The sequence below is a fragment of the Dipodomys spectabilis genome, unplaced genomic scaffold, assembly GCF_019054845.1.
Source record: "Dipodomys spectabilis isolate Male_0828 unplaced genomic scaffold, ASM1905484v1 ptg000009l, whole genome shotgun sequence".
NCBI lineage: Eukaryota > Metazoa > Chordata > Mammalia > Rodentia > Heteromyidae > Dipodomys > Dipodomys spectabilis.
In genome coordinates, this window is record NW_024870686.1 from 15,167,001 (window position 1) to 15,193,095 (window position 26,095).

The window sequence follows — 26,095 nt, forward strand, 5'->3', positions numbered from 1 at the left end:
TTAACTTCTTCTTTGCTCAGTTTGGGTAACTTGTATTTCTCTAAAAATGCATCCATTTCCGCCAGATTTTCTTCCTTTAGAGAGTATAGCTTTTGAAAGTAGTCTGTTAGAATTGTTTGGATATCTTGGGTACGTGTTGTGATGTTTCCCGTGGCATCCCTAATCCTATTAATATGGGTTTCCTCTCTTCTTTTTTTTAATTAATCTTGCCAACGGGCCATCAATTTTGTTTATTTTTTCAAAGAACCAGCTTTTTGTTTGGTTTATTTTGGTTATGGTTTTCTGATTTTCTAATTGGTTAATCTCTGCTCTCAATTTGGTTATCTGGCTTCGTCTAGTAGCTTTAGGTCCCATTTTTTCTTGTTTTTCTAGCTGTTTTAGTTGCAACATGAGATTATTTACTTGGTCTGTCTCCATTCTCTTGATGTGGGCACTGAGGGCAATAAATTTGCCCCTCAGGACTGCTTTTGCTGTGTCCCACAAGTTTCTTTGTGAGGTGTTTTCATTTTCATTGAGTTCTAGGAAATGCTTTATTTCTTCTCTGATCTCTTCTGTTACCCAGGCCTTGTTAAGGAGTGTGCTGTTCAATTTCCATGTATTAGAGAAATTTCTGCGGTATGCTTTGTTATTGAGAGCTAGCTTGATTCCACTGTGGTCAGATAGGATACAGGGGATTATGTCGATCCCTTTGTATTTGCTTAAGTTCCTTGAATGAACTATGATATGGTCTATTTTGGAGAAAGTTCCATGAGCTGCTGAGAAGAATGTGTACTGTGTTGTTTTAGGGTGAAATACTCGGTAGATGTCAGTTAATTCCGCTTGAAGTATGGCCTCACTTAATTCGGTAGCTTCTTTGCCAATCCTCTGGTTGGTAGACCTGTCCTTTGGTGAGAGTGGTGTGTTAAAGTCTCCTAGTATTATCGTATTGGGATCTATTTTATTCTGTAAGTTTGAGAGCATTTGTTTAACATATCTGGGTGCACCGATATTTGGGGCATATAAGTTGATGATGGTTATATCCTCCTCTTGGATTGTTCCCTTTATTAATATGTAATGTCCGTCCTTGTCTTTCTGTACTGATTTTAATGAAAAGTTTATTTTGTCAGATATCAGGATAGCTACACCTGCTTTCTTATTGGGGGAATTTGATTGGTAGATCCTTTTCCACCCCTTCACTCTGAGTTTGTTTGTATGTTTGGCTGAGAGGTGGGTCTCCTGAAGGCAACAGATGGATGGGTCTTGTTTTCTGATCCAGTCCTCAGTTCGTTTTCTTTTAATTGGCGAATTCAGCCCATTTATATTAAGAGAAAGTATAGAGAGATGCATTGTTGTCCCTGCCATTCCGTTTTCCTAAGTTTTTCTTCTTTCCTTTCCTCCTGTGCTTGCTCAGTTAGACTTTGAGTAATGCCTGTTTGGGGCAGGTCCCAGTTCCTGGTTGCTTTCTTCAGGTTGTGTCCCCCCTCTTAGAATTCTTTGTAATGCTGGCTTAATGTTTATGTATTCATTTAGTTTTTCTTTGCTATTAAAAGTTTTCAGTTCTCCATCGAATGTGAATGCTAGCTTTGCCGGGTATATCAGTCTGGGTTGGCAGTTATTGGCTCTCAGGGCTCGTATGGTGCTTTCCCAGGCTTTTCTTGCATTCATTGTTTGTGTGGAGAGATCTGCAGTGATTCTAATTTTTTTCCCGTTGTAGTATAGCTCCTTCTTCATTTTTGCTGCATGCAGGATTGTTTCCTTATTATTCAGATCCATCATTGTTACTATTATGTGCCTAGAAGTGTTTCTCCTGGGATCTTGCTTGTTGGGTGTTCGATAAGCTTTTGTGATGTAGTTAAGATGGTCGTTTTTGAGGTGGGGAAAATTTTCATTGACTATCTTGTTAAATAGGTGTTGCATTCCCTTGCTCTGGAATTCCTCACCTTCGTCCACTCCGATTATGCGAAGGTTAAATTTTTTAGCATTATCTGCTTGCTCTTGAATTTCCCTTTGGTTTAATTTGAGTGATTTTTCCATATCTGTCACTTTTTGGTCCAGTTGGTGTATTCTGTCTTCTGTATCTGACACTCTACCTTCCATTTCATTCACTCTGTTGACCGTGGCTTCTATTGTGGTTTGCATGATGGAAATGGATCCCTTTATGGATTCAATGTTGGTTCTCAGAGTACTGATCTCACCTCTCAATGAGGTGATATCAGTATGCATTACCTCTAATTTGGCGTTTATCTCACTTCTTACTGAGGTTTGTGCAGCTTCTATTTTTGCATCCAATTTTTGTTTGATATCCTGTATATCTTTTGATAGTTCATCCTTGTGCTCTTTCAATTTCTGATCCATTTCTCGCTTTATTTCTTGAGTCATTGCCTCCAGCAACCCTTGGATGTAGTTTTTGTCTTCCATTCCTGCTTTGCTCCCACTGGGGCTCTCCCCTGCGTGGCTGCTGGCTTTTGAGGTGAGCTTGCTGTCCTGGGTAGTGGTAAACCTTGTGATTTTTCTCTGTGATTTTCGCATGGGGGTTCAGGAGACTGCTCTTCAATCTTGTTTTGGTGTGTCTGTCTTTGCTTGGTTGCTGATTCTCTATTGGTAGAGAGAGTCTGTGTCTGATCTGGATTCTGTTGGGAGCCTATTTCCAGCTGCTATTCACTTAGGATTCTCAGCTCTCTGCTGTAGCAATTCCCGCCTTTGGAAGGGTTGAGCAGCCTAGACTGCTTGTGTTTGCTCCTGCGGGTGCTCTTGGGAAGATCAGATGCTCTGGATGCACTCTCCCAAATACTGGAGTCTGCTATGGGCTCCTGATGTGTTTTTGTTTGTTTTGGGCTGGTTGTGGGCTTGAACTCTAGGTTTGGGTGCTGTCCCTCAGCTCTTCAGCTCAGGGCTGGCACCCTACCATTTGAGCCACAGCCCCACTTCTGACCCTTTTTGCTTTGTTCAGGCGCCGGTCCCCTGGCCTGGTTCCGGCCCCAGCCTGGAGCGCGCTCGTTAGGCCTGTGCTAATGTGTATACCACCTTGGTTATGCAGCCTGGAGGACACAGTTCAAATTTCTTCTACTGTTGGTAGTCTTGACCCAGGGGCACTGTTCCTGGCTTGAGCATTTAAGCTCCCTTCCCGGGGCGCTCTTGCTCTGGCCTGGCCAGCAGAGTGTGCTCCACCGGCTGGTGGGGCTCTCGAACAGTTCCCAGTTTTAGTGGGTCCTGTGGTCCGGGTGTTGGGGTAGGGAGTCTAGGTCAGGGTCTGGGGATTCCCTCCAGCTCTGGTCTCCCTTGATGGATTCCCTGTCCCCTGATGGGTACTCACCCTGTAGGTCGTCAGTTGTTGTTGCAGTCCGTCAGTTGTTGTTGCAGTCCGAGTTCAGTTGGGGTGGTTGCGGGCTGGGTTGGGCGGCCCCCCGCCGGGTCGTTGCGATCGCGACAGGTCCCTTTGTGGCGCTGCTGGTGCCGGGCGGCTTTGGCGGGATGGAGCCTCTCCGCTCCAGTGGAGAGTGATGGGTGGGGTGGGATCCTCCTGGAGACTCCCGGCTGGTAGGTTTCTCTGTTCCTGGCGATCTGCTGTTCTGCAATCCGGTACCTGGTGATCTGCAAGCAGCCCCCTGTGTCTCTGTGGCTCCGGCAGCCCCCGCCGGGCCGGCTGGCCGGCAGCTTGGCGCACTGCCGCGCGGCCAGTAAAGGTTGGGGGAGGGGTCTTCGCTCTTCTCTGTTCTGAAATTCTTCTTTTCCTCTCTTTCTTTTTTTGTTATTTTCCACCTCTGGTTTTTCTCTGAGTGTTCGTCTTTTTGTTGTTGTCGGTCTCTTGGGGAGATTAAAGGTTGGAACTCGAACTCTCTTTTTGGTTGGAGAGAGCTGTGGCGTTTCCCTACTGCCCCGTCGCCATCTTGAGAACTCTCTCTTCTTGCATCTTTTTCCATAACTAGCCTCAAATATTTTGAAGAAAAATGTCAGAGCAGTGATGTTCTGATGTTTATATTGCTTTCCATCAAGTAGCAAACAAATTCAGTTTTTACCAGGAGTCTCTCTTTTCTATTCTTAAATAACAACTCTAATTCCGTATGTGTCATAATCATGGATTACATTTTTGCTAAATTCCTTATCATAATAGTTGTAAAAATATTCCATCCACATTCATGAGTTGAAATTGCTCTGTGGGGAAAACCTTTCACACTTTCTTATGCATTCACTTATCCATTCATTTCTGTATGGACACAGACTTTCTCTTTTAGTTAATGTTATCATCTGTTACTATCATTACTTGTTTTGGTATCAGATGGAAGGAGATTTGACCAGTAGGAACACCTTTAAACTGACATATATATTTTAACATGAGTTAATATTTTTTTGGATTTTTTTAAATCTTGCACTGGTACAAAAAATATCATGTGGTGTATCTGTACCTATTTACTGAATGCAATAATTTTAATTTTAGCAGTTTCCCAAAAGCATCCATGAGCTCTTCCAGTGGAAAATACCACTTAGAAACCAAGATGTGATACATGCATGTTTACTGCAATTGAGGTGTTACTGCTCTTCAAGGATTGAATTTGTAAATAACATGAATTATAGTGTCCATAAGTTTTTTAGCTGTCTGTGCTTCTAGTTAAGAATTTAACTAACTACTTCTCTAGTGAAAATTATGAGTCAACGTTAACATTTCCATGCCCAAGTCAACATTAGAATATTTATTCTAGGTTTCTTTGTTCCTTTTCCATGTTTGTCACTCTCCATACCGACAGGAATAAACATGACTAAACAATTTGTGATTTGGTCATTTCTCTTTAAATTAGTAATGCATATAATTATTTTGTCATTTCCCCTTATATATACCCAATTATTCTCCCTGCCCCACCCCCTTAGGCAGACAGATCAAATTATTTTGAAAGTAAAAGGAAAGCCACCAAAGGATTCTCCATGGAGCAAGATTCTTCATGCTGGGTGAGGAGTGAGCCCCAAAGAGGAGGCCCATATACTCAATTCTTACCAATATCAGTATTGTCTTCCTCAACATGTGACTCTTTAATGTACAAACTTCAACCTACCTTGCCTCTTAGTACCTTACACTGGAAAACTGCCACTGCTCCACTCCCACACCTCACTCTTCACCTCAGTCAGGTCCTGAATGTGGCCATCAGGCTGCTCCACTCACTGCCACATGAGTCATGGTGCTCACATCCCCACCTGGTGGAATCTAGACTAAATGAGAAAGGAAAGGAAGAGGCGGTAGGGGGTATGCGGAGAAGAAGAAAGGAAAGAGAGGAAGGGAAGAAGGGGTGGAAAGAAAGAAGGAAGGGAGAGAATGGAGACAAGGAGAAAAGGAAAAAGAGGGGAAAAAGAGGGAAGGGAGGGTTTGTTTAAGGTGCAAAAATGTATTAATTATCCTTCTTAATATAGACATGAGAGGGAGATTTTTCTCTTTGTAGTTGAGAAAGTATACTTAAGAAAACATTAACTTAGAATATTTACAATAAGCACCCTAAATGACCCTAAAAATGAAAAGGTTTGTCAAAATTTGCCTTATGTGCTCATTGTCTCCTCATTTTATTTTTCTGCATTCTTTCGTATTTCGTTGTTGTCATATTTTCCTGACTTCACATCCAGGTAGTTAGTAGACCAGAATCTGTAACTCATTTCTTAGATAAATCGGTACACACAGCCTAAGAGCTTGGTATTCTTTGTTTACTTCAAATCCTTTTCTAAACTAATGGTTTATTGAGTCATCCAGGAAAGCTAGCTCTTTCTTGCTTCTCTATCATGATTAAAACCTTGTTCATGGCTTACTTCTTGACCTATATATCTATACCCTTCCTGGGTCCAATATATTATGACCTTCATCTAAATAATACCCATCACTTGTTCTTTATTTCCTATAAATAAAGCAGTTCAAAAGGGATGAATTGACATTTGCCCATTGGAAAAACTGCTTGCAGACTGATGGATGAAGAAAGAGAATCAAAGATACAATCTTTTATGGTCTTCCCTTTCACATTGAGAAGGAAGATACATTATAGACAACAAACACAGTGGAACAGTCTGTTGGGCAATGGACTTGAGAGACAGAGTCTCAGGAAAGTCTACATACAGAGACCAAAAGAAGATCACAGAGAAAAGATCCCTGAAACCTTTGCTCCTCATTCTTTTTCTAGATCATTCTAGAGACCAGAAACTCAGCACATCAGCCAGTCTCTCTTTAGATTTTCCTTTCCTTACAAATACTATGTGGCAAAGTATTTTATTGAATGTCTGGAAGTAGCAGCACAGGGAAGTGTCGTAAAAACAGAGGAAATTAAATGAAACATGCATGCCCAGTAGGAAATGAGCACAAATACACCCATTCTTGTTCTTCACTGCTGTTCTTTCCAGATGTGCAGAACTTTCTGGAAATGGAAGGAGAAAAAGAGTAGTTACTGATGTCTAAAAATATCAAATTGGATTCGGTAACTATTGTGCTGGAAAGGTGTTTCTCAGAAGTACTTCCTGGAGAGAATAGTAATAGGAGAAATTATATTTTGGCTTTGCTGGCAGCTTTATTTTCCACTGCGAAGGCTGTGACTGTTATATCTGGCTGTTACTTTTCTTGCTTTACAGGGTATTAACTCTCTGGACGTATATTAGGGACATAGTGCCAAGGTAGCTGTACAATGTCTCTACTTCAGCTTCTAGTTGGCTGGCAGTTGTAGTGTGTTTTAAATGTAAGTCATATTACTATGGAATACAGAGAATGTTTCTTAAACATGTTTCTTTTTAAAAAAAAAGTAGGCAGAAAGGGAAATATGGAAAAAATCACTAGTGCTTCAAAAAGTCCATTCTTGATATTTAAGTTGCTTGAAATCAAGCTACCCTTTGCACACTGTCAGTTGTCAGCTGATGTTGATTTCCTGTTGTCGATGAAATTTGCCTTTCAAGAGGAAAATTCTTTTAGCCTCTTCTCTTGTCTTGATGCCTGCCATGATGAGGGATTGACTTGACCTTTATCTTTTCTGTAATCCCCATTCACACATCATGTTTCATATCTGAAAGGGTAAAAATTATAACTTGATTCTTAAAAATGCAGTATTTGGTGAGGTCACATATGTCCTGAATGAATTTTCCAACATTTATTTATCCTATTTTCTCAATCCTATTATTTTCTAACCCTGAATCTGAAATCACCCATTTTAGTAAGGATCATGAGAGGAATTTTTTTTTCTGTATTCAGAATGTTCTATTCATACACCTATTAATTTAAAAGCTATCATTGATATTTTCTAGCTACAGAATAGTAGACATTTTAAAGGACATAAAAGTCTACTATATACAATCTTTGTTGTCAACAATTTAGACAAGGAAAAGCTATTTCTAGAATAATAGCAATAAGTGGTAGAATAAACTGAGGAATAAGAGATAGTCCTACTAAGTGTCAAACAGAATAGATGGGACAAATCAAAAGGATTAACCTAAAAAGTATTATGATGATCCTGTGAATCATAGAATTGTTTTATGGGAAATATTTCATCTAATTTGGAACTAGAAAAATGCTCATTTCCAGGCATAGGAACAAGGTGGCAAAAAAGAAATTTAATTCAATTTGTAGTTGAGAAAGTATAGACAAAAAGATATTTACTTAGACTATTTACAGTAGGCTAAGAATAATATAGAATAAGAATAATGAAGTAAGAATAATAAAAATTATAAAGAATAATAACCAGATATATGTCCTGGTTCGTTTTTGCTAAACATATTTTTTCACATAGGGAGCTTGTGAGATTGCAGGTTACCCAGCCTTGCACTGCTAGCTGTGTATGTGCATTATTGAGCATGTCTTATATTGCTCATGTCAGTTCTGCCTTTATTCCTATGAAGCAAAGAAAAGTATGGAAACCTCCATTTGCCTTCTCCAAACTTCTCTGAATTGAAATGGAAATCCAATCCACTGGCTCCCAAAGACTGAGCGTGACATGTGTAAGTGTTGAGCACCTTGCAGCTGTGACTCTGAAACAAACTTTCAGAAACATACAAAGGAGCCTGGGCCCTTTGAATGGTTGTAAAGATTTCTCCCAACTACAATTACCCAACCCCTACCTAAATAGCTCCCTTCACATTGATGAACCTTAGTGCTACGAGAGACTATGCATTCTTCCCTGTGAAAACCTCTACCTTACTGTTTTTTTTTAATTTAATTTTCTTGTAAGGGTGATGTAAGAGGGGTTACAGTTACATAATTCAAGTATTCAGTACCTTTCTTCTTGAACAGTGTCACCTCTTCCCTCGTTTTCTCCCAGTTTTTCCCTACTGATCTCTCTCCCATGCAAGTTGTATACTTCAATTTCAACAGAGTGTCTAGTGAGCATCACTGCTGCATTTGTTCACCCTTTGTTCCATCATTCCTTTCCTCTCTTTCCCTCAGCAAGACAGATAAACTTACATACAAGATAAAAGGTACGAAATAGAAAACAGTGAAAAAGGAGGGGGAAATATCAAAATAGCAGCAGAAACCAGAATGGTTCCAGGTTTTATTTTGGCTACAGAATCAATCTTCCTCTCCTATAAAAATTTTTTTTTAAAAAATCATTCTGTAGTTATGTGTATTGGAGAGAAATGTTTGTTGGGTTTTTGATCAGCATTTAGTGGATTCCGTGCAGAAACTAGTTTTCCTACAAAACATTCCATGTTTTAGGATGATTACCAAGTTATGTTCCTCATTTTCTCCAGTGATACAAATGCATTATAGGATGCCAAATCTAATAGGCTTCCTCTCAAACCTATTCTTATTTGTACATGATTGGCCACTCTCCTCCACATTTGGATTTCAATATAGCATGCAGAGCTAAACTAGCTGCAGTTAGATTTAGATATTTGTAAAATTTTATCACAAACCTTGCTTGTAATCTTCATTTGGTTATGCAGCACCTTTGCCTCCCTGAAAAACTCACAAGTGCTTTTCTTTTTTTCTTTTTCTTTCTTTTTTTTTTTTTTTTGCAAGTCCTGGGGCTTGAAATCTAGTCCTGAGTTCTGTCCCTGATCTTCATTTTGCTAAAGGTGAGTGCTCTACGACTTGAGCCATGGTGCCACTTCCAGCTTTTTTGAGTAGTTTATTGGAGATAAGAGTCTCATGGAGTTTTCTGCCTGAGCTGGCTTCAAACCACAATCCTCAGATTTCAGCCTCCTGAGTAGCTAGGATTACAGATGTGAGCCACAGGTGTCTGATTACTCACAAATACTTTTAAGCATCCTTTAAAGAAGATGATGTGCCCATCTACCAAAGGTCTCTGTAGCAGAAATCTTTTAACCAAAATTGATACATACAAAAATATTTTACCCTTTGATTAAAGACAGAAGATAAAGTTAGATCTTTGCTTGCCTGCCCACTTAATTAGATGAAAAGATGTGATGTGTCATGTATCTTGCCTTTGCTTAAAGAGAAACCTAATTTTGAGTTCTGGAGCAAGGTATTGTCCAATTATATGTGAGGAAACCACACTTATCTGGAACCCTAAGGATCAGGTGCTTCCAAGATATATGAGTACCAACTAACAGCACCCTTGACATTGACTCTGACATCTCACTCGTTACTTAAAAGTGACACAGATCTTGGTCACTTTCTAGCTCACTTCCTGAGTCAAAGACAGCATCTGGAGAAATGCTGCATGTAGAATACTGGCAGATGGGTTTCCTAGCATATACAATTCCCAGAATTTTTTCATAGAGCCAAGGATTCTATATAACAAAGTGAGAGTAGATACAAAAACGGAGGCGATTTCCCAGGATATGAAGACCTGAAGATATTAAAATATATAAGATATTTTATTTCCATTCATTTATTCAGAGATCTGTGTACCCACAATATATACCCATTCAACAAAACTTACTTGTGAGTTCATATTAAGGTCAAGAAAGGAGCTGGGGTCTACCAGGGCAGAAAGGTCTGCACTGTCCTAGTGGCTTCCTTTAGTACTGGACAAAATATGCAAGTCAATTTTTTTTAAAAAAATGGAAGGTATAGGGCTGGGAAGGTGGCTCAGTGGTAGAGTGCTTGCCTTGCATGCCTGAGGCCCGGGGTTCGATTCCTCAGCACCACATAAGCAAAAAGAAAAAAGCCGGAAGTGGTGCTGTGGCTCAAGTGATAGAGCACTAGCCTTGAGCTGAAGAGCTGAGGGACAGCGCCCAGACCCAGAGTTCAGGCCCCATGACCGGACCCAAAAAATAAAAAATAAAAAAATGGAAGGTATAGATACACAATAGAAGGGAACAGTGATGCTTGTACTGAGATGGACATGGTTCTTTCTAATTTGGGGCTATGTTTTGTGCGTTTTTTAGGAATTATCATAAATGCCCTTAAACTATAAATATCAATTTTTTATTATGTCTCTGACATATATATGCTTTACAATTTGTGGGTCTCATTCATTCCTTCTATTTACTGAAGAGTACTGGAGACTGAATCCAGGACCTAATGTTTGCTCAGCTTGTTTGTTAATGGCTGGCACTCACATACTTAAACCACATCTGATTTTTGTTGGATAACTAATGATGGAGTCTTGTGATTTCCTGGCTCTCAGCCTCCTGAGTATCTAGAAATATTCATGGAACCCTCTCACTGAGTATGAGTAAAACCTGTAACTTGCTTCTAAACAACAGAAAACAGAAAAGCTACTTAATGTTGCATCTGTGAATATGCAGCATTATGTAAGACTATCTTAGAATGTTCATCTGTGTGGAACAAATAGAACAGCACTGTTCTCTTTGGGGAAGTCCATGTAGCAAAGAACTACAGTTGTAGCCTTACCATGTAAAGAAACTAAATTCTGCCAACAATCCATTGAGCTTGGAGAAAACTCATAGGAATGTTTATTTTTTATCTTTAAGCATACTAAACACAAATCCTTATGTTTTTGTTAAATAAATGTGATGATAGGAAATATAGGTTATTCTGTCATTGCTAATCAAAAACAAAAGTGAATTGCTTGACAAAGGTTGAACTCACAATCAGAAGGCAGAGAAAGCTATTTGTGTAGAGAGTCCTTGGTGACAGGTATTGGATAGAAGCCATCTAAGGTAAATCTATGTGACAGAGACCGAAATAACATTAAATATTGAGACAGTAAGTGTGGGAAGCTGAGTCTTTTGTTGTTGTTGTTCTTGTTTGTTTCATTTTGATTTGGGTTTTATGACGGTCCTAAGGCTTTAATTTAAGGCTTGTGTGCTGCTCCTGAGCTTTCATGGTTAGTGTTAGTGTTTTATTACTTGATTCATTGCTCCATTTCCAGCTTTTTGTGATTAATTGGAGATTAGATGTATGCAATACTATTAATCAAGTCTTTCTTTGGTTTGTTGCGATTGCGTATCTTAGAAAGTTTCTACCTGTGCCCAAGAGCCCTAGTGTTTTCCCTACCCCTCCCATAATAGTTTTGTGGTCTCTGGTCTTACATTGAGGGGATTTTTTTTTAGTAACTATTTACTGTTATTGTAAAGGTGATATACAGAGGGTTATTGTTACATAAGTCAGATAAAGATTACATTTTTTGGACAATGCCACCCCTTCCCTTGCTCTCTCCCAGATTTTCCCTCCCTTCCCTACCCACAAGTTGTATAGTTCATTTTCAACACCGTTTCCTGTGTTCACGCTTTGGCATTGAAGTCTTTGATCCATTTTAAATTGACGCTGGTGCAAGGTGATATAGAAGGATTTTGTTTCAGTTTTCTACATGTGGATATCCAATTCTGCCAACACCAGTTGTTGAATATCTTGTCTTTTTTCCAGCCTATGTTTTTTGCTCCTTTATCAAATATTAGATGGAAACAGATCTGTGGCTTTATTTCTGGGTCTTCTATTCTGTTCCATTGGTCCTCGGGCCTATTTTTGTTCCAGTACCAAGCTATTGTCATCACTGTGGCTTTATAAGAATTTTAAGCTTGGTGTTGATATTCCTCCAACACTGTTCTTCCTGATAAGTGTTGCTTTTGCTGCTCAGGGTCTCTTTTGTAATTCCATATGTAATTTTGGATTTCTACCTCTATGTCATTGAAGAAGGTTGTTGCGATTTTGATGGGTATTACATGGAATTGGCAAATTGGTTTGAGAAGAATTGCCATTTTCACAATGTTAATTCTTCCAATCCGGGAGCATGGAAGGCTTTTCCATTTACTCAAATTTCCTTCCTTTTTCAGTTTATAAAGTGTTTTTTTGTTTTGTTTTTGTTTTTTAAGTGTCTACTATAGAGGTTCTGATTTTCCTACTTAGACTTGTTTTGTACTATGATCCTCAAATCTCAGCCTTCTGAGTACCTAGAATTCCAGGTATGAGCCTCTGGTGCTCTGCAGGAAGCTATTTTTCACAGTAAAACACAACTTATGAAGTAATTTTCTTTAATAAATGTAAGGTTATAATGATGGCTAGTTTTAAATAAAAATTAAATATTACTAGATGAATTGAGCAGATATATGTTTCTGATAATTATAGAGCATTATACTTTTTTATATGTTTGATTCAAAAGAAAAACTAAAATATTCACTTTTTTATGTATTTTAGACTTACATTATTTTCTCCATTTTTTGGTGATGAAATCATCCTATTTTCTCTATTCCTCAGTGACTTTGTTTTCTTTAGTGTCTTTTGATTATTATCATATGCTGACTGATAACCTTTCATTTATTATTGAGTTTGCTAGGACATACAGTTCTATTCTACGTTTACTGATTTTTTTGAAATAATTCATCTTTTATAGTTCTCATTTTTGTGCTAAATAAACTTTGTGTTATTTTATCACTGAATTGTGCATGTACCCATTTGCAAACCACATCCTGTCTCATTGCGGACAATTACTACACTCAACCTTGAATGAGAAGACTGAAAGCAGAAATGTTCATCTTACTTATAATAAGCTCTACTTCAAGTATCATGTATAAACCTAACTTAATTCTTTGAGATCTGCTGCACCCCTTATTCTATTGGCAATTAGTCTATAATTTTTCTTCAATTTGCCAATTCCAGTGCTTCTGGAAAATGCACTGCATAGATACATCCCTGAGCAAGACTATCTGGTGGGGAAGTGGAGAGAGGCACTTTTACCTTTTTGGAGTTTCAACACATTTCATAAAGCAACCTCCATGAACTAAGAAATCTAGAAAGCTGCAGTATTTCATTCAAGTGCTGACAATTAAAGTCAGCAAGTATGTGTATCTATTTGCTATAGCTCGACATCTGCAGCTATATTGAGCACTTAAAACTCCATGAGTAAGGTAAACCCATTACTAGAGAGCTACATTATTCCTATTTCCTCTGCAATCTTGCTTTTCCCCAGCTCCCATCACCACATTTTCTATCTTTTAATATCTAGGACAATAATTGGCACAAAATACCATGTTACTAAGTAGTCACTGGCTACTCTAGCCAACAACTAATTGTCTAGCAAGAATTTCTTCCCAAGCAAGGAATGTCTATAATAATTTTTGTTTTAAAATATAGAATTAAGTATATATGCTAGTAGTAATAAATGTTTTTGTATCATTTTTAGGTGGGGTGAATGACAAGATGTAAATGCAATGTGCTTAAAGAGGATTCCTGAGAGTTGTGCACTTCGTCTCATGTTCTAAAGGAGGTCACTGTGGCATGATTTCCGTGGGCATAGTCTGCCCATTTGCAGTTGGAAGGCATGTGACATGCATACACATGGACCCCCAAGGTCTTTCCTTGAATAAAGACATGAATCGGCATGACTTTCTGATAACCACATATGAGCAATGGAAAGGCAACCTGATTCCCACTTAAAATAATTGACTCTGGTTCTGGGAACAATCTCACACTTGCTGAACTACTGGTGAGTGTATTTCATTAGCCTCATTGATCAGAACACTGTCAGAACCTAATCAGAATTGGAATGCCTATGGAGATCAAATCGTCACCATCACTCACTTTTACCAAGGGTCATTCTGAGTGGCTGAGGTCTCAAGGTGATCTGAGTGAGAAAAAAGAATAATCTTAGATAAAACCTGCTTGCTTACAACTGGAGAAACAGTCACAGCTGTAGAGCAGAACATAATGTAAAACAATCTTTTATGTAAGGAGATGAAATGGAATTTTTCTTGGTTACATTTGGAGTGAATATATACCTATCTCTGTAAAGTTCTGTATTTATTAAAAATTGCCTTGTAGTCCATTAGATTTACGGCAAACTTAGAAATAGTTTAAAGTCCAAGTGCCAGAAATGAAATGAAAATGGCAGCTGTATGAGAAAATAAAGAATTGTAGTAATGTATCCCATACCTCTTTATGCACAATATGTCAACCCAAAAAAAACTACAGCAAAAACAAATCTTGTTCACTTTGGCCTTTATGTACCATTGTAATAATAGTATAGTGTACTCCCTTTACTTTTGTTAAAAGCCATTGTTAGTCTTCCTCTGTTTTGTTTTTATTGCAACCACAAATGGATATTGCCCACCAAGTAATAAAAAATAAACATTTCTGGTGTTTTGCTAAGAAAGAAAAGTATGCATTGTTGCCTTAATCTATTACAAATTTAATACCACTCAGACAAAAAAGGAGATATTCTGACCAATTATTTGTCATTGTCAGATTATTGCAATTAAAGCAAAAGATTAGGCTAATGTTGGTTAGCCTATTTTCAAGTGTCCAGCAACTATATCTTATTCTCTGCCAACTGACTTATGAATGAAAGAGTTTTTAGGAAGTGGGATCTGGCTGGGTGAGATCAACATTCTTTCATTTACAGTCATTTACAGTAATTTTAAATGTAGGTCTAATAGAGACAGACATTGTATTGTTTGTATTGATGGGCTATAAAATGCTTTTGTATAATCATCTGCTTAAAGAATTACATAACTTAGGTACATAGATTTTGATCCTTTCTGCTGCTTGTCTTAGGCATATACTAGTTATTGCAAATAAGGGAAACCATGAGACCTGTTTCTTTGAGTCTGGCTTACTTCACTTAGTATAATTTTTTCCAAGTCTTTTCATTTCTTAACAAATGGGGTGGTATCATTCTTTCTAATGAAGGCATAGAATTCATATATATATATATATATATATATATATATATATACATATATCACATCTTCTTGATCCATTCATCTACTGAGGGGCATCTGGGTTGGTCCCATATCTTAGTTATGGTAAAAAAAAATGCTATGATAAACATAGTTGTGCTGGTAGCTTTAGTGTGGTCTTGTTTGTGATTGTTTGGGTAAATGCCCAAAAGTGGGATTGCTGGGTCATAGGGGAGCTCTACGTGAAGTTTTTTAAGGAACCTCCATGCTGCTTTCCAAAGCAGTTGAACAAGTTTACACTCCCATCAACAATGAAGTAGGGTTCCCTTTTGGCCACATCCCCTCCAGCATTTGTTGTTATTAGATTTCTTGAGTATAGCCATTCTAACTGGGGTGAGGTGGAATCTCAAAGTTGTTCTGATTTGCATTTTTTATGTCTAGAGAAGTTGAGCATTTCTTCATGTGTCTACTGGCCTTTCTTATTTCCTCTTCAGTGATGTCTCTCTTGAAGTCTTTAGCCCACTTATTAATAAGGTGGTTGTTTCTTTGACCATATAAGAAGATGCTAAGCAAAATGAATCACAAGATAGGGACACAAGAAGTTTTATCTTTGTTGCTGGAATGCTTAATGTACTTATAATGTACTGTGTGATTTTTTTGTTTCTTTTGTATGTTCTTCCCCCATGGTATAACCCCTGTTTTCACTGTATTTGATTTCAGTGATGTGCATCTTGTATATACATTTTTCTAATTTGGGGAGGGAAAGGGAAATAACAAAATGCTGAAATAAGGATACAGATTGACTCATTGTAACAATGAGATGTATGAGACACTATGGTGAAAACAAACTTTACAACTTCAGGGCCTGGGGTGGGGGGTGGGGAGGAAGGGAGAAGTTGGAGAGGTGGGGAGAGAAGGGATGGTAGGGGAAAAACAAAGGAGGGGGTAACAATGCTCAATAGGAAGTGTACTCATTACCTTACTCATGTAACTGTAACCCCTTTGTACAGTATCTTTACAATAAAAACATATTAAAAAGAGAAAAAAGAATTTTATAACTTAAAGGACTTTAATAGCTCAAAAAATTATTTGTAAAAGTCATTACCTCTATGGAAAGCACAGAGAATTTTACTTAGGCCTTTTTTAAGACTCTTGTACAAGAAAAAAATATGGATGAGAATTTTGTACATACTAACCCAAAGGGAGATGCAACTGTGTTTTCCATAGGGCAGCTGCTCTGAATAAAACCAACCTACTGTCAAATATTCAGAAATAGCATGTTGATGGCCTATAGTGAAATTCCACAGATTTCCACATCACATGAGCGGTCCCATTTGGACCACTTGTTCACCATCTGGAAATTTTCAGAAATTAAATCTCAAAGATGAAAGCCACTGCCCTCAGGCAGCCTCACATGACTCAAAGAAGGAAAGATGAAGAAATGATGAGAGGAAGAGGACCTTGTTGATCTCTTCCTCAGCTAAATGGTTACCTAAGTTCCCAGCAATTAATTGTGACTGCATTTCTAAAACATGTCCAACCACTACCCTAATAAAGAGCCTATCAGAGAATCAGCTGCTAAGTGGGAAGGTATTAGTGTGGCTCTTCCTAGTTACATTAGTGCTTAATTTGACTCTTCTCCAGCCAGCTCATAATTTCTGCCCTAATGGGTCTCAGAGAGAGAGGTAGGAACAGGTAGGTGTGACAAATTCATACTGAAAATAGCAAAGAAACCAAAAATATTTTCTATCAGTCTATTGCATATGTCATATGATCAAGAGGGAAGTATGTTTATCGTTTTAATTATGCTTAAGTCACTTTTAAAAATTCTCATGACAGTGGAAAAGCTATTTCCTCTTGCACAGATAGCAGTGCAAACACCCTCAGTTTTAAAGTCTTCAGGATAAAAGTCAGGGAGTTGGTAAGCTACTGGCCTGAATATTTGTTTCTCTGAAAATATGTCTTCCTCAGTGTTTCCACTGCCTCTAGAACACTCAGAATCCCACTGCTCTCCTTTCCAGTTTTTCTCACCATGGAATGGTGCTGAATCTCCATCCATGTTCTGACCCGTCCCTCACTTCAGCTGTTTAAGGTAGGGGGAGGGTGTTCCTTTCCATATGTCCCCTAGCTCCTTGATTCCATAGCCAGTTATCAAAAGGCCTACAAGTATTTTCGCCTACTGAGAGAAGAAGTCCCCATAGTGAGATGCAGATGGTAATTTTTTGCTCATTGATACTCAGTGAGAGGGATCCAGTCAATTTATTTTGTCACTAGATGGCTCTTCCAAGTAGTCATGAGAACAGAGAACAAGACTTCTCTACCTAGATAAACTGTGGTGGTCAGTTCATCTGAGTTGTTCATCTCTGCAGAGCTGTTGTACTTAGTTCTCCACAACTCCATACATCTGTCTATGTCCAATGGTCCACCTGGCTTTCCTGATTCCATACCACAAGCCACTTCATTCTTACCATGGAACACCCTCTGTTCTTCCTCTCCTCCAGAACCATGACCCAAGACTTCTCAGGATGCCTGTGTCAGCTGATACCTCCTGCCATGAGCTTCTGCTCCTTTATCATTAAACTCTGGGAAGGAACACTATGTTTTGCTTCCTTCGGCTTCTGCTGTTGATTCCCAAGACTCTTGTCCACTTCCAAAGAAAAAAATGTCTTTCACAAAAAAAAAATGTTATATCTTCTCTCAAAAGTATTGATTTAGGGGAGAAGTTTTATTTCAGAAGCTTGTGCAGAAAGACAAAACATACCAAACTTTTTTTTTCCTTTTGTATATCTGGATAAGTAATACAAGCTCTCTGTGGCAGGCAACAAAGAGGTAGGGGTTATGAACATGAAAGTTTAGAGAAGAAAAGTGTGAGCATCAATATCCTGTCTTTTCAGTAGAAGGACTATTCTCAAACAGATTTACCAAGCTATTTCTGCTTAGAACCCATTACTAACCTACTGGTATCCATGATGCTCAGACGCTATACATCAGAGCTCCAAAATTTCTAACTTACCTTTCAGCTTAGTCTGTCTCTCTTACCACAAGGCCAAGCAAATAACCTATTTTCCATGTTCCAAAAGCATCAAATGTTTAACCCAATATGCTGTTAGGATGAAGGGATTGTTAAATAGAAATGGATTTAGGGGCCAAATGTAGAATTGTATCCACCAATACACGATCTCGGCTAAGTTTCAAATACAAAATTTTATCTGTTTCAAGAAAGGCCAAGGAGACTTTTACCCCCTACATTGTCCTTCTAGCTATTTCTTTGTGCATATAAAATTAAAATTTTGTCTCTTCAGTATTTATAATAATGAAGTACTGATCAGAAGTCTATGTCTCAACAGATTCCTGGGTCTGTAGTCATAATTAATGTGTGTAGATGAAATAAACCAATTTTTCTTCTCTATTCCCCTCACTAAGCCAAAAGGAAGGGCAATTTTATTAATAATAAATTAGTATGTTAATTGATGTTTTTATTAATTTTAATTTAACAAACATATAGGATCAACTGCAAATGCAGTCTGTGGGAGTCCTTTGGATTCAAGTGTTTTAATTTTTCATCATAATCAATAGTGAGAATATTGTATCCTTATCTATATGCATGCAAATATTGTTTACATTAGCTATGTGTGTATGTGTGTGTGTGCTTACCACCTAGGATATTCTCTGACATCATTGTTCTCTTCTGTACTTTGTGTATGTGTATGTTGGTTCTTAGGCTTAAACTCAGGGCCTGGGCACTATCCTTGATCTTTTTGCTCAAGGCTAGCTCTCTAATACTTGAGCCACAGTTTTACTTCCAGATTTTCTGGTAGTTCATTGAAGGTAAGAACCTCACAGATTTACCTTCCCAGGCTTGCTTCAAATTGTGAGCCTTAGATGGCTCAGCCTCCTGAGTAGCTAAGATTATAGGAATGAGCCACCAGTGTGCCTGGCTCTTCTGTAATTTTCATAATGTAGCTGGAAATTACTAACCAGATTTTACAAACCAGTTTGTCTGCCTCAAAATGACTTGTGTGTGTGTCTTTCTAAATGGTGCCTCATGTTAGCTTTCTAGCTCCCAATGTCTACTTTACCTGGTACAACTAGGAAAATCCTGTTTCTCACATTATCATGACCCAACCTGAGGGTAACTTTAGTCTAGACTTCTCTCTTGCTTCTGCTCCTTAATAAGAAAAAAGCATGTTCTTTTCACCATAATATATTTCATAATATATTGAGTACCTCTTATGGTCTCTACCCTTCAGTGGGGTCTAAGACATTAATTCACCTGACCACATTGAAGCCCCATAAGTCCTCCTGTCCTTTGCTTTTTTCTCCCTCTACTCTTCTTTATAAAGCATCAGGATGATCTTATTCAAATTTAAGCTATGTCACTTTTTACTGAACTTTTGCTAATATACAGGCCGGCCACTTCATTTTTCCTCAAACTCCAAGCTCTGCCACAGGGACCTTTCAAAGTCTGGACTCTCTCTCCAAAACTTCTCATACATCGTTGACATTTTTTTTTCATGCTCATTGCCTTTTATGTATTTTCCACCTTGTGAACATAGGCTCCAAAGGACAGAGATTTCTTCTTTATTCACTGGCATATTCTAAGTAACTGTACTCAACATTTTATAATACCCTGTAAATACTGGTGGCTGAATGAGAAAATATGTAAATACTGTAAATATTATCAATAGCACATGGTAACACAAGCTACTCTGGTACCTACCTATGCAAAATATCACATTTCCAAATACTCAATATCAACTGAAGTACCTTGATCATAACTGTTATACTTTTGAATGTCAGTTTTACCGTTGCAGAATGGGAGAATAAATGCGGAGTAGTTGCCAAGACTCATGATTACATGAGTAAGTCTCCCCAAAAAACTTTGCCTTTTTAATTAAAGTCTGATATTTATGTTTCAGATTCCACTATGATCTTGATAAATAGTTTTTTTTATATTTTAAATACATTTTTATTATAAAAATAGTGTACAGAGGAGTTCCAGTTACATGAGTAAGGTAATGAGTACATTTCATATCGAACATTGCTGCCTCCTCCTTTGTTTTTCCCCGACCATCCCTTCTCTTCCCACCTCCCTAACTTCTCCCTCTCTCCCCTCACAAGTTGTAACGTTCATTTTCAACATAGTGTATTGCACATCTCATTGTTACAATGGGTCAACCTGTATCCCTATTTAAGCATTTTGTTTTTTCCCTTCCCCTCCCCAAAAGTAGAAAAGTGTATATACAAGATGCAGTGCACTGGAATCAAATTCAGTGAAAATGGGTTTTACTTTGGGGGGATACATTTTATGGAAAAGACATTTTATGCACATTTTATAGAAATGGAATTTTAGACTGTCTCATTAAGACACACTTTAGAAAGTTATTTCCACTCCTCTATAATAAATCTCAAAGTTTCAGTGAACTAAATCATTTTACCTAGTGCTTGTCCAGTGAAGACCCATTTCATATGTGAGACCTTGTCTGTGCCTTCTGAGGCATCCTGCTTTCGACTAGCTCACCTACAATGTTCAGATGAGCTTTTTCAAGGCCATGTAAGTTGCATCGTTAAATTATTAAACTGCAGATTGTAATTATCAAGCAGCAGACCTTGACAATGTGGGGACTCTTTAATAGCAGTTCCATACTTAGCCACAGTTTTCTTGCCACTGCAACAATCTTCAACTGTGCGATCAGTTAGGCAGCATACAGCTCAGGATTAATCTCACAAAGTCTGAGCACTTCTCTGAGGATTACCCACACCCAAATTAAAAAAGCTTTAGAGCAAAGAAAGACGAAGGTAAGGAAAGACTGCCAAAATCAAGGCTGGCTTACATAGGCATGTCTACTTTGTCCCCATCTATAAAACTCTGGAAGAAGGTTTATTTTTGGAAAATTAATTTTCTCTTTAGTACATGTTACATTTTAGAGGGAAAAAAAGGTTTATATGAAAAGGTCTATACAACACTGGCCATGGTGAATTTTATACGTGCATGCATATTATATAAGGCATGAGGAGGGAAATAAAATATGGTTTGTATTTCTTGCCTTGGGCAGAATCCAACATCCACAAGCCAAGCAAGAGGCCATTCCATCTCTGCCTTGTTTTACTCATTTTGGAAGCAGTGAAATTGGTATGGGTGAGATTTATAGTTGTCCTCAGGTGATCATGTGTTGAAGCACTTTAAGAGCCCCTATTTTATATTCACTGTTCTTATGATTGTACTTAATCAAGAAGAAGCCATCTTCATTTCTAGAAGGGAAGGAACATCAGCATAACCTCCTCATCTGGGATGAGAGACTGTACAGTATACATTACCAGCATAAGTCCTGGTCGTGTAAATATAATCTCTGCCACCCACCAGCTACAGGAGAATAAACAGGTTGCATAAACGTTCTCTGCCCTTAGATGTTACTTCAAAGGATAACAATAATATCTTCTTTATAAGAAAATCTTAGGAATTAAACTTTAAAATGATGTATTTGTTGTACGTTTCCTACTCAGGAGGCTGAGATCTCAGGATTGCTGTTCAAATATGTCTCAAGTAGTAAGGCACTAGCCTTGAGCAAAATAAAGCTCGCAGATAGCACTCAAGGCTCTAAGTTAAGCTCCAAGACAGGGCCCAAAACAAAAAATTATTAGTCTGGTTAGGCTCACACAGTGAGTGACAGCAATTTATCTTCTCCCGAGAAAACACCAGTCTCATCAGACTACAAGCCCACTTCCACGACTTCATTGAACCTTAATTATCTCCCTAAAGACCGAAAGTCCAACTAATGTCATATTGGTGATTAGGGCTGTGAAAGTACATAATTCAATACAATAAAGTACTTATCTACAATACCTGGGATACAGAAATTTCACAATGAATACCATTATATAACTATATGATAAAGTTTCTTTCAGACATATATAGGAGTGCTAGTAAATATGAGTGTGACATCTTTGTTTAAAATTGTAGCTCAAAAGTGGTTTTAAGTCTACATGAGTAAATTGCCAAACTGAAGGCAGTGTGCTTTTAACATGATGCTATGAGCCCCAACAAGGACTCAGTTGACCATTCATGTAACACATTTCTAAATGTGCCTGACTTATCAGTTTCCTGCAATACCCTTGTGGTTAGTATTAGCAAATGATAACCCAGGAACCAAATCCAGCCTGTAGTTTGCTTCAGTACCACATGTGAATTAAATTCTAAGTATGTTACAATTTCGAAATTGTAACATGTGGCAAAAAGCAAACTAGAACACAGGCACATACACAAAAGACTACAGAAGAGAGATATGTGTGGCCTGTGTACTTAATAAATGGCCTATTACTAAAAACCTTTGCAGTCTTTCCCCTCAGGTATTGATTCTAACCAAATTCCTTCAAGTATGCCCATTTCCTGCAGCATGAACACTTTGACTTTCTTCTATCCTGAGCAAAGTTTAACTTTTTTTCCATGCTTTTATTTCATTAGATGTTTCTGATGGGGAGAAATAATTCTAAGGTGCTAATATGTCTCACTGTCTTCTGAGAAAATCTAAGCACAGTTTTACCTTTTCTTGGGTACTGGGACCAGTGATGGTCTGGAAAGCGAGCAAGGATCATAGTATCTCTGAGTTCCTTTGTCGGTTCTGCTCAGGCTAGGGCTCTTATTTCTTGTGATTATCTTTGACACCTTCTTTTAAGTCTGCTTCCAATATTCCTTGGGTTGGGACAAACAAAAAAACAACCCCAAAATACAACTTACTATTGTCGAACAGCTTCTACATGTCAAATTCCATTAGATCCATTTCATATGCTAGCTTTTTCAGTTGCCATAACTACATGGTTAAATGTAGTTGATGTGACTCCACATATTTTTTTTAAAAAATGAGTTTTGGAAGAGTTAATTTACTTGACTGTAAGCCCAAGTCCTTCTGTTTTCAAAATTTAAGCCTTTCATCACAGACACAAACAAACAGAATAAAAAACTGACTGATTTAAACAAAAGGGTAAACAGACTAAAATGATGTTTCTCTAAACAAGGCACAGTGTCTTGAAGTGTTCTGAGACTTTTAGTTTATTTTCTTCTCAGTTCTTAGCTATATTCCAGAAAGCTCAGCTGTCTGACAAACACTTTCCAAGTTAGTTAGTGAGTGTTGCACTAACACTTGCCCTGTTCAAATATATCCTTGGGCACCATTCACTGGATAGATTCATTAGGATGTAAATATTGAGAAATTGCACGTGTTTATCATGTTTAGAATGTTATAAAATGAGTATGGTTATGGGATTATGACTCTGGACCTGCCTGTTGTATTTATGAGTATGTATAATAAAAAGGTAGTTTATTCAGGTATGTACCTCAGACAGTCTAGACTCCAGCATTTCTATCTGCTTTTGTTTTGCCCTTTCAGTTTTTTTCCCCAAAGGCATATTTTTAACTTAAATTCCCAAAATGTATTTGTCTTTCACTATGACTCCAGATCTACTACACAATGTAGATCTCTTTGCAATGTCACACCATTCTAAAATAAACAGAAGAAACTTAAGAAACATTAAGATAAATGTTAATTAGAAAGCACACACTCAAATGATAGGCTTGATAAAAATGTTTTAGAGAGTTTCAAAATGACCTCATACCAAACTTCCAGATTGGCAAAATTATTTTTATACAATTAGTACATAGTATTGTGTGTGTGTGTGTAATAGTATTTGAATACATTGACCAAGAACAATGTCAATACCTTACCAACTTAATCACTAAATTCAGCTTCAGATGAAGTCTGACAGTCTCACCAGAAGTAGGGAAGGAAGGTCCTTAAATATTGATCATTTTTATAGTGAAAACATTCAAAATTTTCCTTCACAGTTTTTGTTCTTAAATATTTAGTGCCTTCAACTTATAACTACAGAGTTATCTTATGTGCAAACCAGCAGTTTCTACGGCCTTCAAATGGTTAATTAGCTTCTTCTCATCACCCCTCCTATCCAGCCTCTATTGGCCACCCTTCTACTCTCAAATTCTAAGACATCAACTTTTTATAATCCACACCTGAGTGAAATCATGTGGTATTTATGTCTCTTTCTTTGCTGTGCTTAACAAAAACTATCTCCAGTTTCATTCGCACAGGTACAGCGAGAGTTTTTCATCATTTTTTAGTGACTGAATAGTGATCCATTTGGTTATAAGTACCTCATTGTTATTAGCTATTTGTAAAATTAATAAACACTATTTTGTAAGCTATTGTTTCTTGGTTATTGTGAATAGTTCTCAAAGTAACATGGTAGCAAAGATGACTCTTGACATAAGGATTTTGTTTCCTTTGGATATATACTCAGTAGTAGGCTTGTTGAATCATAAGATAATCTTAGGTTTTTACTTTTTGAGGAGCCCATGTTGCATTATAATGATTGTAACAATTTACATTTTCATGAATAGTATAGACTCTTCTACACTCTTCTTGCACCCTTTCCAGCACTTCCTACCTTTGCTCTTTCTGAGAGCTACCATTGTTACTGGAATGAGGTGCTGTCTCAGGCTAGCTTTAATTGTCATTTCCCTGATGATCAGTCATGCTGAATGATTTTTCACATACTTGTTAGGTATTTGTTTTGTTTTGTTTAGTTTTGAGTCCGGTTGTGGGGCCTGAACTCTGGGCCTGGGCACTGTCCCTCAGCTCTTCAGCTCAAGGCTAGCGCTCTACCACTTGAGCCACAGTGCCACTTCCAGCTTTTTTTTCTTTTTGTTTATGTGGTGCTGGGAAATCAAACCCAGGGCCACACGCATGCAAGGCAAGCCCTCTACCACTGAGCCACCTTCCCAGCCCCGTTGTTAGGTATTTGTATACTACCTTTTGAGAAATAGTTAAGTGTTTCTCATTCTCATTGAATTATTTGATTTTTTCTATGGAGCATTTCAGTTCCTCACATTTTCAGCTTATGATTGTTCTCTCTAGGTTTTAATAGTTTTGACTTTATCCCTCCTCTTAATTTTTAATCATCTGATTCCTTGGACTTTATGAGATATTTCCAGTTGCATTTCTGGCATTTGAAACCTTAAGATTCTACATTATGTAACACAATTTTTCCACGTTTTTTTCTTTTCGGTTAACCTTTTCTCAGGGATAGAGCCCTAAAAACACATTAGATTCAACAAAGGAAGCTGTTCTAAGAAGCGAGAGCAAAGGAAATTTATGGGCAGGAATAAGAAACTACCAGAAAAGTTAGCCACTGGCTGCATGAGAGTCCCTCGGGGATAGCACCAAGAGAAGATGCTACAAAATATCAGGGACTGAGAAATCAGTCCAAGAAATTCAGCCATCTGCTTGAGGCACTTCTGCTTGCCACAGGAAGATGATTTAATATTGTGGTCCGGATGTGTTATTTAACGGATTTGGAAAACCTAGTACACCTTCTATGAATTAGAGTGAGAGCTGATAACAATATTTGAGAGTTCCTTTTGTGGTCATGTTCGAGTTGGAATAGGGGATTTGAAAGACACGGTGATGGTACTATTACACTGTACTAGTCAGAAAAGGATATCCTAGCAAGGGACTGGATCCAGTGTGTGCACCATTGAACCCCACCACTTAGGGGACTATAGTAATACTGACCCTGGATCCCAGTAGCACTAAATAAATCAGAGAACATACAGGCCTCGGTATGACCATGAAAGAACTGTCATTAACTATGTACTTTTTTGATTCTTTGGACTACCAAAATAGATTATACATGATATTTCTTTATTGTTCCCAAATTAAAATAATTTAAATTTGAAATCCTGCTTGTTACTGGGATCCCTCCTCTAGTTTCAACACAAAGTATGTAACTGTACAATAGATAAGTGATCCTCAAAGTGTTGTACCTGTGCACAGTGAAATTTTACATAGCCATTAGAAAGACTAATATTATGTCATTTGCAGGGAAATGGATGGACCTAGGACAAATCATGTTAAGTGAGGCAAGCCAAGCTCAGAGAGATGAATGGCACATGTTTTTTTTTTTTTTTTGCATATGCAGAACTTAATCTAAAATATACTGGAACATAATAAATTATATAGGTCTGTAGGCCTTCACACACAGTGAGATCAAAGGAGGATATTCTTAGGAGAGGATCAGAAAGGCACAATGCCTATGTGCAGCTAATCATACAAAA